The sequence below is a fragment of the Hibiscus syriacus genome, unplaced genomic scaffold (genome assembly GCF_006381635.1).
Source record: "Hibiscus syriacus cultivar Baekdansim isolate YM2019G1 unplaced genomic scaffold, ASM638163v2 tig00110956_pilon, whole genome shotgun sequence".
Classification (NCBI taxonomy): domain Eukaryota; kingdom Viridiplantae; phylum Streptophyta; class Magnoliopsida; order Malvales; family Malvaceae; genus Hibiscus; species Hibiscus syriacus.
In genome coordinates, this window is record NW_024062932.1 from 1,141,112 (window position 1) to 1,154,675 (window position 13,564).

Genomic DNA, 13,564 nt, shown 5'->3' on the forward strand with positions numbered 1-13,564 from the left:
CGACCCATGACCATCCTGAGTTAGGGCAATTGATTTGAAGCGACAGGTTTTGGTTGGATAGCGTAATAAAAGAATCCCATCGTACAGTAAAAAAAAATCCAACCCATCTCAACATCGTATCAATCTTAGAACCTAATGCAACGCTATAGCTATGGCTTATGTCTTTATTTTCAGCTACTGACGAGCCTGTTTAATAACACCACACCACAAAGGAAACCAAACCACCACGACAATACTCGCAAAACGACTGATCTATCCATCCGAAATGTCTGCCACAAATGGCTGCTTCATTTTCGTGTGTGTAGTTTTGATATTTTCTTCTTCTTTAGATGTTACTATGGGCGGTCGCTATATCCCATCTAGTGTTCCCAGCACAATGAGGCCTGCATCCGTTGATTACGTGAAGATTAATCCTCAAGTTCTACTGAACCGCAGGCACAGGGTTAATCATGACAAGGATAAAGTAAAGGGTTGCATGCCCAAAGGGTTTCGCCATTCATCTGCTCCAAGCCGCTATGTCAACTATCAAACTCTTGTCTCTTCTTGTGCTACAAAACCCCACTCATCTCTTAATTAAACTTTGCTTCATCATATCATCATACTGAGAAACTATGTAAGTTAATGATGACATGGATGTATGTCTAGCAAGAATTCGATTTCTTTTGTTTTCTTGGGAGATGAGGGGGACATAATGCCTATTTCTCTGGCCATATATGTGTGAATTGTCAACATGTTTTTGGTTGTCCTAAGTTTGAGCTCAACTTCTTTTGTTTTTGTCTAAGGGTCTGTTTGTTTCCCGTAATTCGAATTACGGAATTGGTTTTCCCCGAATTCCAGTGTTTGTTTCACGTAATTCGTTTTCCGGAAAATGTTTTCCCGTGTTTGTTTCACGTAATTCGTTTTCCGGAAAACGTTTTCCCGTGTTTGTTTCACGTAATTCGTTTTCCGGAATGTAATTCATTTTCCTAGTAACAGGATTTCCTTTGTGTTTTCTGTAAAATGACTTACGGATTCATTTTCCGTAAGTCATTTTCCGAACTTTTCACTTCAAAGCAAAAATACTCAAAATAATTTTATTTTATGAATTTAATATTAATAAAATATTTTAATATCATTTTCATCAAAATATTAATTATTAAAATATTTAAAATATATTTATTAATATTTATAATAATATAATATTATATTTTTAATATTATATAAAATAATCAATTATATTATAATAATATAAGATATTATTTATTAATAATATATAATAAATTTTTTTTATATATTTAATAATGAATAATATTATTTATATATTTCAATAATATTTTAGTAAAGATATTAAAATATACTAATTAATATTTTTAAAATATAATATAGTACTATTACTTTAATAAATAATTAATATAATTTATAAAATTTTATTTCACTAAAATATACCGAAAAAATGTTTAAATAACATCTTCCAAACATCATAAAACGTTTTTCAGATGTTTTCCAGAAATGTAATTCATTTTCCAGAAATGTAATTCATTTTACAGAAATGTAATTCATTTTTCAGAATTCAAATTCCAGTAATTCATTTTCCAGTAATTCAAATTCCAGTAATTCAAATTCCAGTAATTCATTTTCTGGAAAACCAATTACAACTAAACAAACAGACCCTAAGATTGAAGTACAAAATTCAAGTTTGAATACAGTGAGACAAAATTTTCTATTTTGAATTCTGGGCCTGTCGTATATTAAAAGAAACCCAAAAAACTCTGGGCTGTTCAACTTTTGGGGATTTGACAATGGATAAATCCTTTCAAGGCTTGAACTTTGGGCATTTCAATGTTAAAGCGAATACTTTTATTTCAGGAAAAACCCAACCCAATATTTAGGGAAGATGGCCAGGTGTATCAAACAAGGTGATAGCATGTGGATCGGGGATCAATTGCAATGGAATTATGAGAGGACAACGCATTGCGTAAGGCATTTTTATTTCCTTTAATTACAAGACACTTCAAATTATAAGTACCCTGCACCCTATCAACATGACATACAGTATACATAAAATAGTTTCTTTAATAATTTAGAAAAATACAGGAAGCGAAAAGTAAGTAATTAAAATACAAGAGTTTCATATATGTGACCCCCACATGTTCTTTGTATTGCTTTTAATACAGCACTATCTTATCAACCTTACCGGTCAATGAAAAAAAAACACGCCAACGACTGGCTGACATCCAATTCATCATCCCGCCAAAACACCAAACCAAATGATCTAGACAGATTATACAAAACTCATTCATGTTTAGTCTCCTTTTATGAAATAAAAAATGAACACAAACATAATGAAAATAAATAAAAGTGGGTTAGTTTGATTTTATAAATTTTTTTTTTTTTTGTATATTTATATAGAAAAAAGACCTATTGATAGTGTATTCCAATTTCCACATATGCAATTAGTCATGGAAAACAAGAGACTTCAGAGTTTGGAAATGGTGTGATGGCAAAACAAACATCATTGAGTTCTTCATAACAAATTAAAGGGGGGCCTTGGAAAACAAGAGACTTCAGAGTTGACAGAGTTATTGACAAGCAATGAGTAACAAAGCAAAGCAAGAAATATATCTATCCATTTATTTGTTGTATAAAACAAAACACAGGCTTCAACACCGACATCTTTTCTCTTCCACTCATTCGCTTCACCCTTTTCCTTTTCCTTTTCCTCTCTCCCTCTCTCCCTCTCATTGAAGTTCTTTCTCTTACTCAAATCCAGGTTTGCTTTGTCCTCTCACTACCCTTTACCCTCTGACGCTTCGTATTATTGTTATTTTTAATTTAGCTTGTTTGACATGGAATCCTAGCTTATTTTGTCTGCTCATGGGTGCTTAAGTTAGTAGTAAGAGACAAAAAGTTTGAAGCTTTCAGGTTGTTTTTAAGTCAGGTATATGTAACTGAGCATCAGCTTCTCTAATAATCAGTAATTGTGCTAAGGAATGATGGCTTCTGTTCACAGTTTTGGTTTTTCTGAGGTAGATAGCGTTATGGGTTCCCTTTAGTAAGTAGAAAGTTCTGTTTTTGTGGTTGAAGTTTTCGTTTTTGGAGTAATTTCCAGCTTTTCTTTCGTCAATGAAATGTAGTACTGGGTAGTTTGAATGCTATCAAATGTGTGGCCGATGCGCTGGTATTTTGCTTTGACATTCTGGCAAATAGATTACGTTTGATGTGAATTGATGTGTTGTTTGTAATTTAAAGATATTGGGCTTTTTTTTGGTTTTGTATTTATGCTTCATTGATTGTGTTCCACTTCATTTATTATCTTCATGAAAGTTGATCTTCCTGATTTTGTTTGAAAGGATATAGACAATCCTTTGTTTTATTTATTCCGCAATGAATACAGGCTGGGTTTTTCCATCTTTAAACCCTTTTTTCCTGAGAAAAATAAGTTCAAATTTCAGACCTATTTCTTAAGATTGATTACTATTTAACAGGTGACATGGTGTTTTAATTAGGAGTCGTGAAAGCACTGAAAGTGTGGATGGTTAAATCTTGCATGCAGTTACAAGTTGGTGTAATCCCTTAGTTACTGGAGTGGGGTTACTAGGAAGTTTCACAGTTCATTGGTAATTTCCATTTTTTTCATCAGAACATCTGGTAATCAGGAATAATAAAAGGAAGAAATACAGTGTCAATCAGACAATTACAGATCATCATCCTCTTCAGCCAGTAGTCCTACAAATAGGGTGCCTGCATTTAACTTTTTCTATATGCGAAAGCCTGTGTTGGATCATAAACTTGATCTATTATGGGAGCCTAAACCCAAACTCAAACTAAATTGATGTAATTACTTATATCATTTAATTAAAGATGTCATTGCTTACATTATTTAAGTAATGATGTCATTGCTTACATCAATTTAGTTAGGTGAGAGTTAGATATTTGTTGAATTTGTAATGGTTTAAATTAGTTTATTTGTGTGGTGTAAGATTGTTCTTGAGTAGTATAAATACCCTTTCCCATTTTAGTTTTAAGTATCAAGAAAAATTAAGAACTTCTAAGTGAGTGAAGAAACAAAGTCTTATAAAAGTGAGTTGTAGTTCTTGTTTTGAGTGAGAGTGCTCTTGTAATATTTGTTTGAGTTTCAATAAAAGTTGTTTGTGTGAGTGTTTTATTTCCAACAGCATGGTGCGCTCGGACAATCTATCTCATTCGAGGATTCACCTGAGTGGGAGGATACAGATGTTGATGTCAGGGTAGAGGAAGGAGGTGACTCCATCAATGCTGCAACCACTCCCGTCTCGCCTTCTCTGTCAAAGCTCAATAGTGGGTCCTTGCCTTCGCCGCACCTGCCAGAGGGTGCAGCTGCTGGAAGAAAAATTGCCAGAGCATCAGTTGCATGGAAAGACTCGACTGTTACTATAAAGGGAAAAAGGAAATATTCTGATAATGTCGTGAAGAGTTCAAGTGGTTATGCACTACCTGGTACAATGACCGTAATCATGGGTCCTGCAAAATCTGGGAAATTCACACTCTTGAGGGCTATTGCAGGTCTTTTAGCATGTCTCTTATGTTTGCTACTCATTTAATAATGATTTTTAGACGTTTAAGACTAAAAGGCTGTTTTCTCTCGATTTTAGGAAGGTTACCTTCTGTGGCTAAAATGTATGGCGAGATATTTGTGAATGGAGTGAAAATGCACATGCCTTATGGTTCATATGTGAGTTTTAGTTGCATTTTTATGAAGGGTGAAATATTTAGATGTTACTTTCGATGCTTTCTGATGCCGGACAAGATAGCGATTATCCTGTAGGCTGGTTCCAACAGATGATTCACAAGAGAAAATTCACCCAAAACCAGAGAAAATAAGTTTCTAGGGTTTAATGAAATATTATAAAATCAAACAATGCAAAAATCAGTCCACAAGTCGGACTGTTATAGCAAAAAATCATGTTTATTCGAATTTTACCAAAAATAGCAAAATCCTGAAAATCACTCTAATTTGAAATTCGAAATAAAATAAATAATCTATAAAAAATTCGGCCCAAATCGGATTTAAATTGACTTCTTAACTAACAAACGAAATATTACTATAAATAGTAAAAAATAAATAAAACTAGTGATTCGGAGGAGAAAACAGTAGAATTTGAGGTCGAAAAAAAGGTCACATGGAGCCATGTCCAATGTGGACAGTGTGCGCGTCGAAAGAGGTTTTTTGAATTGGGGTCTTATGCGCGATTCCGACACCCGTAGTCAAAGTTATGGCCAAAAGACTAAAATGCACTCAAAACGGCCTCAATGAGAAACATATCACAATCAACTCCCGCCTTTGCGCTGATCTGCCAATTCATGGTATCTCAGCGCCATCAAGGTGCAATCTGACAGCTCAACATCATTTGTCTCGGATCCCCTTCCTATGGTTCTTAGGTTGATAGTGGCAATTCTTTGCTGGTAAAGGTATGTATTCTCTTTCAAGGATAGTTTTTTGACTTTGAAAATCCAATCTGCAGGGATTTGTTGATATAGAAACCACTCTAATTGGTTCACTTACAGTTCGGGAATATCTATACTACTCTGCTTTGCTCCAACTTCCTGGTTTTTTTCTGTCAGAAAAAGAATGTTGCAGAGGAAGCCATCCATTCCATGTCATTGGGTGACTTTGCAAACAAACTGATCGGCGGTCATTGTTATATGAAAGGGCTTCCTAGCGGTGAAAGAAGGCGTGTTCCATTGCTCGGGAACTTGTGATGAGGCCACATATCTTATTTATAGATGAGCCTCTTTATCATCTTGATAGGTGGCCTATTAATTAATTTAGTTTTCTTAATTCAACTCTTAACTGTGTTTTGTTTTTCTTACTGCTTATCTCTTGCATGCTCTAGAATGCTTACTTGCTGATTGGTGTGTCACCTACGTTCCAGAGAATCAAGACTACTTACGATGTTACAGCTGAATTTTAGTATTTTGTTTTATTCAGTGTCTCTGCCCTTTTGATGATGGTAACACTAAAGAAACTTACAAGCACGGGATGCACTCTCGTTTTCATTCTTAATCAGAGCAGTACAGAAGTTTTTGGTCTCTTTGATCGTATCTGTCTGCTTTCAAATGGAAACACCCTGTTTTTTGGGGAAACATTAGCTTGCTTGCAGGTAATTAGTAATATGAATATAATTACTTTTGTTAATCCTTTGTTTTGATGTTCTATTTTTAGTGACTTCATTATGTAGGCGTTATTTGATAAGGATGAAAAAAAAGGTCCATCTAAAGATAACGTGGAGCAAGAAAATAAGATAGAATAGATTTAGAAAGATTGAAATTTATTTTCTTTTAATTTTTCATATGATCATCTTTTCTACTTCTGGTGATTCTAATTTATCTCTCTTTTCTTGAAGCACTTCTCAAATGCTGGATTCCCTTGCCCAATAATGCAAAGTCCTTCGGATCACTTTCTACGTGCCATAAATACTGATTTTGACAGGATCATTGCCGTGTGCAAAAATTGGAAGGTATCAAATGATTTTCATTCTATATATTGTTGTTCAAAGCCTTAATTCTAATGGTACTTACAAGTTACAGCAAGTAAAACCTCAAAAATAAGAGCAAGAAAAAAGCCTCGAACTTGAGTCGTATCTCAAAAGCTGTCAGTTCTCGTTCGCTAAATGTAAATCAAGATGATTCAAAATGCTCGTTTGAAGTGTATCATATCATTTTGTTACGACTATAGTTTATTTGGTATTATCATGAACTGCACCTTGTCCTTCATTTTTGGGTGCACCTCATTTATCTTTTAAATTAGAAAAATAGTCAGTACCGACTACCGAGTTTGATTCCACCAAAATAAAAGCTGTTTCTATAGTTTAGTATCATACATTGAAATGGCTTCCTCTTTATTGTTTCTACTTTTGTGTAATTTACTTGTATACGAACTGCTACATTGTGACAGGATGACAATGGGGAATTCTCATCTGTGAACATGGATACTTCTGTTGCAATATGTACTCTTGAGGCAACATATAAATCATCAGCTGATGCCGCTGCAGTTGAAACTATGATACAGAGACTCACAGAGAAGGTACAATATGTAGTCTTATTTGTCTTGAAGCTGAACACTTTACTATTTCTTTGCTTCGACTAACAGTAACCTTTAATTACATGTATGGCTGGTTCATATTCGCCGTGTGTTAGATTTGAAACTAATACTGCTGCTCCCCAATATTAATCTTTGGTTATACATTAGTAGGAACAATTCAATATACCTCATGTCTACAAATTAAAGGTGCTAGAGTGGACGTAAGCGGATGATAGTGCAGTTGGCTGATATATATTTACCATGCACCTCAGCATTTTTCATGCATTACTTCCTCAAGTATTATGGTAACTATTAGTTAGCCTTGGTAGTTTTTATTTACTTCTGTTGCATTCTACAGGAAGGCCCACTTCTGAAAAGCAAGGGCAAAGCTGGAAATGCCACACGAATTGCAGTATTGACTTGGAGATCATTACTAATTATGTCAAGGGAGTGGAGATACTACTGGCTTCGTCTTATTCTTTATATGCTTCTTGCATTGTGTATTGGATCTATATTTTCTGGCCTGGGGCATTCTTTGTCCTCAGTTGTGGTGAGTAAATCGTTTGCTCATGATTAAAAATATCTGGTCTCATGTTTTGTTCATTTAGGACCTAGGGGTGCAACCAGGATCAAACATTGGGAGGGGGTAAATTACTTTACTTCAAAAAATACAAGAGCCTATTAAGTATTTAAACTCTTTCTTCTTTTTTGGAGCGGGGGTGGGGGGCAAGGTTAATCTGTCTAATATTCAAACTTACAGGCACCTAAATTGCCATTAGACCAAAAAATTCGGGCTCCTCCCGCTAGTGCTTTGTTCCGCCACTGTGTTCATTATTAAAAAAGCTTTTATACAGGATGCACGTATCTATAGTTATTATAGTTGCATCTTGTTTACTGTATATAGGATATTTCTTCTTACTGTTATAGGGTTTCTTCTTACTTTGCTATAGGCTTTTAAGTAAGTGGCTGATACTTTTGATCTGCACGGTTCGACTTCTGCTACTCTCTTCTGTGAACTTGGAATTTTCTCAAGTGACCTTAAATGATTTTAAAACTATCATTCTTCTGGTACCAGACATTTTGTCGATTGACTTCATCCATTGACGATAGTAGACATGCATTGGATGGGCATGTTTGTAGCAAATTTGAGTAGAAACCTTTTGTGATAAGCAAATAGAAAATGTAGTTTTTGATATGCAATAGTTCATCATGATAATTCATGCCCTTCCTCTTTGATGAATGGATGACTGCTTACTCTGGTATTCTTTTTAAAATTTGACATTTTGGATTTGTATTATGAAACTGATTCACTTATTATTATTATTTGAAAAGTGTAGCTGATTCACATATGAATCATGGGTGCATTTCTTACTTTAATCTCTTCTTATTGCAGGCGAGAGTCGCTGCAATTTTTGTATTTGTATCATTCACTTCACTTTTAAGCATTGCTGGAGTACCTGCGCTAATTAAAGAAATCAAGGTGATCTTTTTCTTCATCACCTTGTCTTTTTTGGCTTGAATGTAATGGCTATTTGAAGTTCCGGTCCAAGAAGAAGCTCTCCAATTGGAATACCCCGTCTCCTATCTTAACCAAAAAATTGTGCTTTTTTTTTTTGCAGATATATGTAAGTGAGGAGTCAAACCAACATTCAGGAGCTTTAGTCTTTCTGTTTGGGCAACTACTCTCAAGCATTCCCTTCCTATTCCTCATCTCAATATCTCGTCTTCTATTTCTTTATATGGTTACAAGATGAATTCGGTTTGTTGATGTACTTTGTGCTGAATTTCTTTATGTGCCTAATGAAGGGTTGATGCTGGCTGTTGCCTCTTTGTGGAAAAATGTTTTCCGGAGTGTCTTAACGCTTGTAACCATACATGTGAGTTTTCACTATTTGAAAGACAATAATTTTTTGTACAAATTCATAAATATTTTTGTTTCCAGTCTTGAGCTTTACTAAGCCTTTGCCTTGCGAATCTTGTGATCAAAATGCATCATGTTTCAGGTGTTACTGATGCTTGCAGCGGGCTATTTCAGAATCCGAAATGAGTTGCCTGGAACCGTGTGGACATATCCGTTGTCGTACATAGTTTTCCACTCTTACTCTATCCAGGTGTGTGCGTGTTTATGGCATTAGTTTGTTTATTCTTTACCAGAAACCACCTAGCATCTTGTTATCTTCTTTACATCAAAATACATTTGCTCGTACTCGGATTCCGTATGCATTGGTGAATCCATTCCAGGCAATCTTATCATTTCTGAAAGAATCTTTAGAACTTGTGACCTATGTTTCTGCCGTAGGGGCTTTTGGAGAACGAGTATCCAGGAGTGAATTTTGCAATTGGACAGGTGAGGACAATATCGGGTTTTCAAGCACTCCATAGTGCTTACGATATCTCTCCTAGCAGTAGCTCCAAGTTGGAGCTGGATATAGAATTCTTGTGTTTGTTATGCTACATTTTCATGCAAGGAAAAATGTATCCCTACATAGAATTTGCGAGTGTAGTCGTGATTCGATGACCTGAGATTAATGGAAGTGGTGCTATATCTTTGGCAGCCATTCAAATGGTATAATATTGTCTCAATCACAGTTGCAGAATTAATCCATCTTTGGCTTTAATCACGTTCTTTTCTTGTTCGTCTCTTTTGCTCCCTTTCCCATGTCTCGGAAAAATCCACAAGTATAAGCATCGACAAAATCTTCTTTTTAGTTCTCTTGAATCTATTTTTTGATGGAGTCTGCCTCCAGTCACGTGGGTTACTGTGCTGCATGAATGCCACAGTATAGGTGAACGTATAGATAAAACAAGTTTTATTGTTTGTTTTTTTTTGTGAGGCAAAAGGGCTACCCATTCAATAACAGTGAATGACTAGGTGGAATTCGAGACAACCTTAGCAGGCTTTTAAATCTGAATTACGGTTTAAAAGAAGGAATTAATTCAAACCATCAGATTATTGTATGTTGTGGCATGCAAGGCCTCAAAGACAATAATTGTAAGTTGCTGTCTATGCTTGGATAACAACACGGCATGAACAAGGTAGTTGCTATGTTAAAGCAGAAAAATAGGATAGTTGAAACCCTTTTCCAAATCACACCATTCAACAACTGTAACTGATCATCAGTAAGCCAGGATTCTCCCTTCTTACTGCAGCCACAAAAGATTTAGGTGGTATTTGTTTTTGCAGAGGTAAAAGGTCTGCAATCTGCGGACATCTGCAGCAGAAGATGTGGACCAAAAGTCTGCAGTCTGTAAGAAGAAGACTGTTTGTTTTTTAACGTCTGCAGACTGCTAAAATGAACTGAAATATAAATAAACTGATTTAAAATAAATCAATCCATATTTTAAAATAAATCAATCCATATTTTAAAATAAATCAATCTATACTAATAAATTATTTAAAATAAATCAATCCATATTTTAAAATAAATCAATCTATACTAATAAATTATTTAAAATAAATCAATCCATATTTTAAAATAAATCAATCCATACTAATAAATTATTTAAAATAAATCAATCCATATTTTAAAATAAATCAATTCATACTAATAAATTATTTAAAATAAATCAATCTATACAACTACAATAATAAATCAATCCATATTTTAAAATAAATAAATCCATACTAATAAATTATTTAAAACAAATCAATCCATATTTTAAAATAAATCAATTTATACTAATAAATTATTTAAAATAAATCAATCCATATTTTAAAATAAATCAATCCGTATTTTAAAATAAATCAATCTATACTAATAAATTATTTAAAATAAATCAATCCATATTTTAAAATAAATCAATCCATACTAATAAATTATTTAAAATAAATCAATCCATATTTTAAAATAAATCAATTCATACTAATAAATTATTTAAAATAAATCAATCCATACTAATAAATTATTTAAAATAAATCAATCCATATTTTAAAATAAATCAATTCATACTAATAAATTATTTAAAATAAATTATTTTAAAATAAATAAATCCATATTTTATAATAATTTATTTTAAAGTAAATTATTTTATAATAAATTATTTTAAAATAAATTATTTTATCATAAATTATTTTAAAATAAATTATTTTAAAATAAATAATCTTATTAAATTATTTAAAATTATTTTAATAAATAACTATATTTTATAATTATTCTTGAAGAGGTTTGAAGACCTTTGAAAACATAAAATCAAGTCTACACCAAGAAGAGCTCGCGCAGACGTTTAAAGAGCTTCTGTCTTCAAAAAAACAAATAGTCTGCGAAGCCTAATGTCTGCGCGTGGTGCGCGACGCAGACATAAGTGGTTTGAAGAGCTTGCACAGTGAAAACAAACACCATCTTAGTGTGCGAAAGATATTCATTAAAACAGGCGAGTTCATTGTATAGAGCCATCGAAGAAAAAGAGAGAGAAAGAACTTGCATAAGGTGATTCCTGAACTTGTCTTTCCCGTATTTTGTAATTTACTTTTCATATAACAAAGTAGCAATAGTATGAAAGCTTTCAACAAGGTGAGGGCAACATGAAACATTGGCTTCTTATTGCAGACGTACAGTCCTACTGACAGTTGTGTCCCCTTTTATATTTATATCTATTAGGTGTAAAACTTGAGCACAAGAACTGGGATGTGCCTGGCCCTGTGTACGTTCCAGGAAATGCTACATATTGCTCATCCACATCCCGTCTTAGATAAATACAAAAAAAAGGACAATAACAAAGAATTAAAGGCTCTTCGTACTTCCACATCAGGAAAAACGACGAAATTGATTCTCCTACCCCTCCTAATAAGGACACAAAAAGTAAAAGGCGTGAATTCAAAATTCCTCTTTACGTTATTCTATGCTTAATTATTCATTTGCTGTGTCAATACTTACAGTGAGCCAAGATTTTGCATAGTCGAAAAGATCATAATTGTACAATCCTGACTATTCTCATTTCTCGGAAACTAAAAAATAATGCTTCATCTGTGTTGGCAACCAACATGTACATTTATTGCTACTTACAGCAGTAGTAGCCTAGTACTATTCAAACTTTTATATCAGATGTGCGCCATTGCTTACCAAGCAAGTTTTATGGTGATATCAAAGAAACCAAATACCCTCAAATAGTTCCAACACATTGAATGGGGTGAAGGGTAGATGTGTTCATTATTACCAGGTCTTTTAAAAAGGAAGAATCTTTGATGTCAAGCATGTATTCAAATCTATGATTCCCTAACCCTAAATCATCATTTTTTGTAAAGCATTCTGCTCCCCTTCTCCTTTGGGGTTACACAGAGATAAAAGGCTAGTAAATAGCACCAATGTCCACATCCTTGGGTCATTTTTATTTATGCCATGGCACCAGTCTGCGTTTTAATCGTCACACCAAAAGTAGATTGTCCCAGCTGTGCAAAAATATAACATGACATGCCTTATAAACCCCACTTTACAAAAGGTTATATGGAACGAGCTTCCAATGACGTTAACGGAAGGGTGAATAAAAACCTATGATATCTACAGCCCAAAACAATTGATAAAAGGCGTCACCTTTGGTTTCAGAGACAATTCTGCGAACCTTTAGAATGCATCCTTGGCACTGGCATTTCAATTGCACCTTCAAATCCGCCGTCGTTAACAGGGCCTGATCAAACAAAAAAGAAGATAATTTGTTTTACTTAAACAGCATGAAGGTAATTAATTTTTTGGCATGGATGTTGATTTGAAAGCACTTCAAAATTACCTCTTTGGGTCTTCTCTCTTGTTTATTATCGTAGCCCTGGTTTTTGTTTTCGTCAGGTTTTTTCTCTTCTTATCATCTTTCTTAAGTTGAGGAACGACATCAACCTTCTTCTTGGACTTCTTCGCAATGTTGTCTTTAATGGCTGTTGGGTCCACAGATCCTATCACTGTCACTCTGTTTGCGTTTCTATCCGTTTTCACTGTCTCCACTCCTGCAAAAAAAAAAACAGAGGACGAGGGGAAAAAAATTAAAACCCATTAACAAAGTGGAAACGTTCATAACTTTAAAAAGACATGTGTACCTTGTAATTCACGAACACATTTAAGGATTCTGGAAGCACAGTCATCACAAAGACAATCAACTTTGAAAATAACAGTCAAGGAACCATTTTCCTTCTTTTGTTCGTCTCTTCCAGCTTTCTGGTTTCCATTGTTTTTGTGCAACGTAGACAAAGAAGGCATAAAATATCATGAACCAACAGAGAAAGAGAAACGAGGGATGATGTAATTGGTAATAAACCTCTCCCATAGTGAGTAAAAACGTGGGGTGGAAACGAAGAGTCGGGGGAAGTTGGAGTGTGTATATATATAGGGAGGAGATGTAAAATGTTGATAATGCATGTATGTATGCATCAATGCATGGATGGATGGGCTTGAACTTTAAAAGCCTGAAACGAGAACTGTAAGTTGTTGGCTAGGCTTGGCTGTTTCCTTCTCTCTGTCCATTTATGATTTATGCAGGCAGCTGTTTATAACAGTCATTTACTCCACCACGCCTACCTCAATGTACGACCCTTCGTACCCT

The 13,564-nt window shown here is 34.1% G+C and overlaps 1 long non-coding RNA gene and 1 pseudogene across 1 annotated transcript; one reads left to right on the top strand and one right to left on the bottom strand.

Annotated features, from left to right (window-relative positions):
• Positions 1-337: 337 nt before the first annotated feature.
• On the top strand, positions 338-9,608 carry LOC120148393 (annotated as a pseudogene).
• Positions 9,609-12,511: 2,903 nt separating this feature from the next.
• Positions 12,512-13,198, bottom strand: LOC120148317. Its single transcript, XR_005518361.1, has 3 exons — positions 13,062-13,198; positions 12,761-12,971; positions 12,512-12,661 (listed from the first exon to the last, which is right to left on the bottom strand). It is a non-coding gene; the product is annotated as an uncharacterized LOC120148317 (long non-coding RNA).
• Positions 13,199-13,564: the final 366 nt, after the last annotated feature.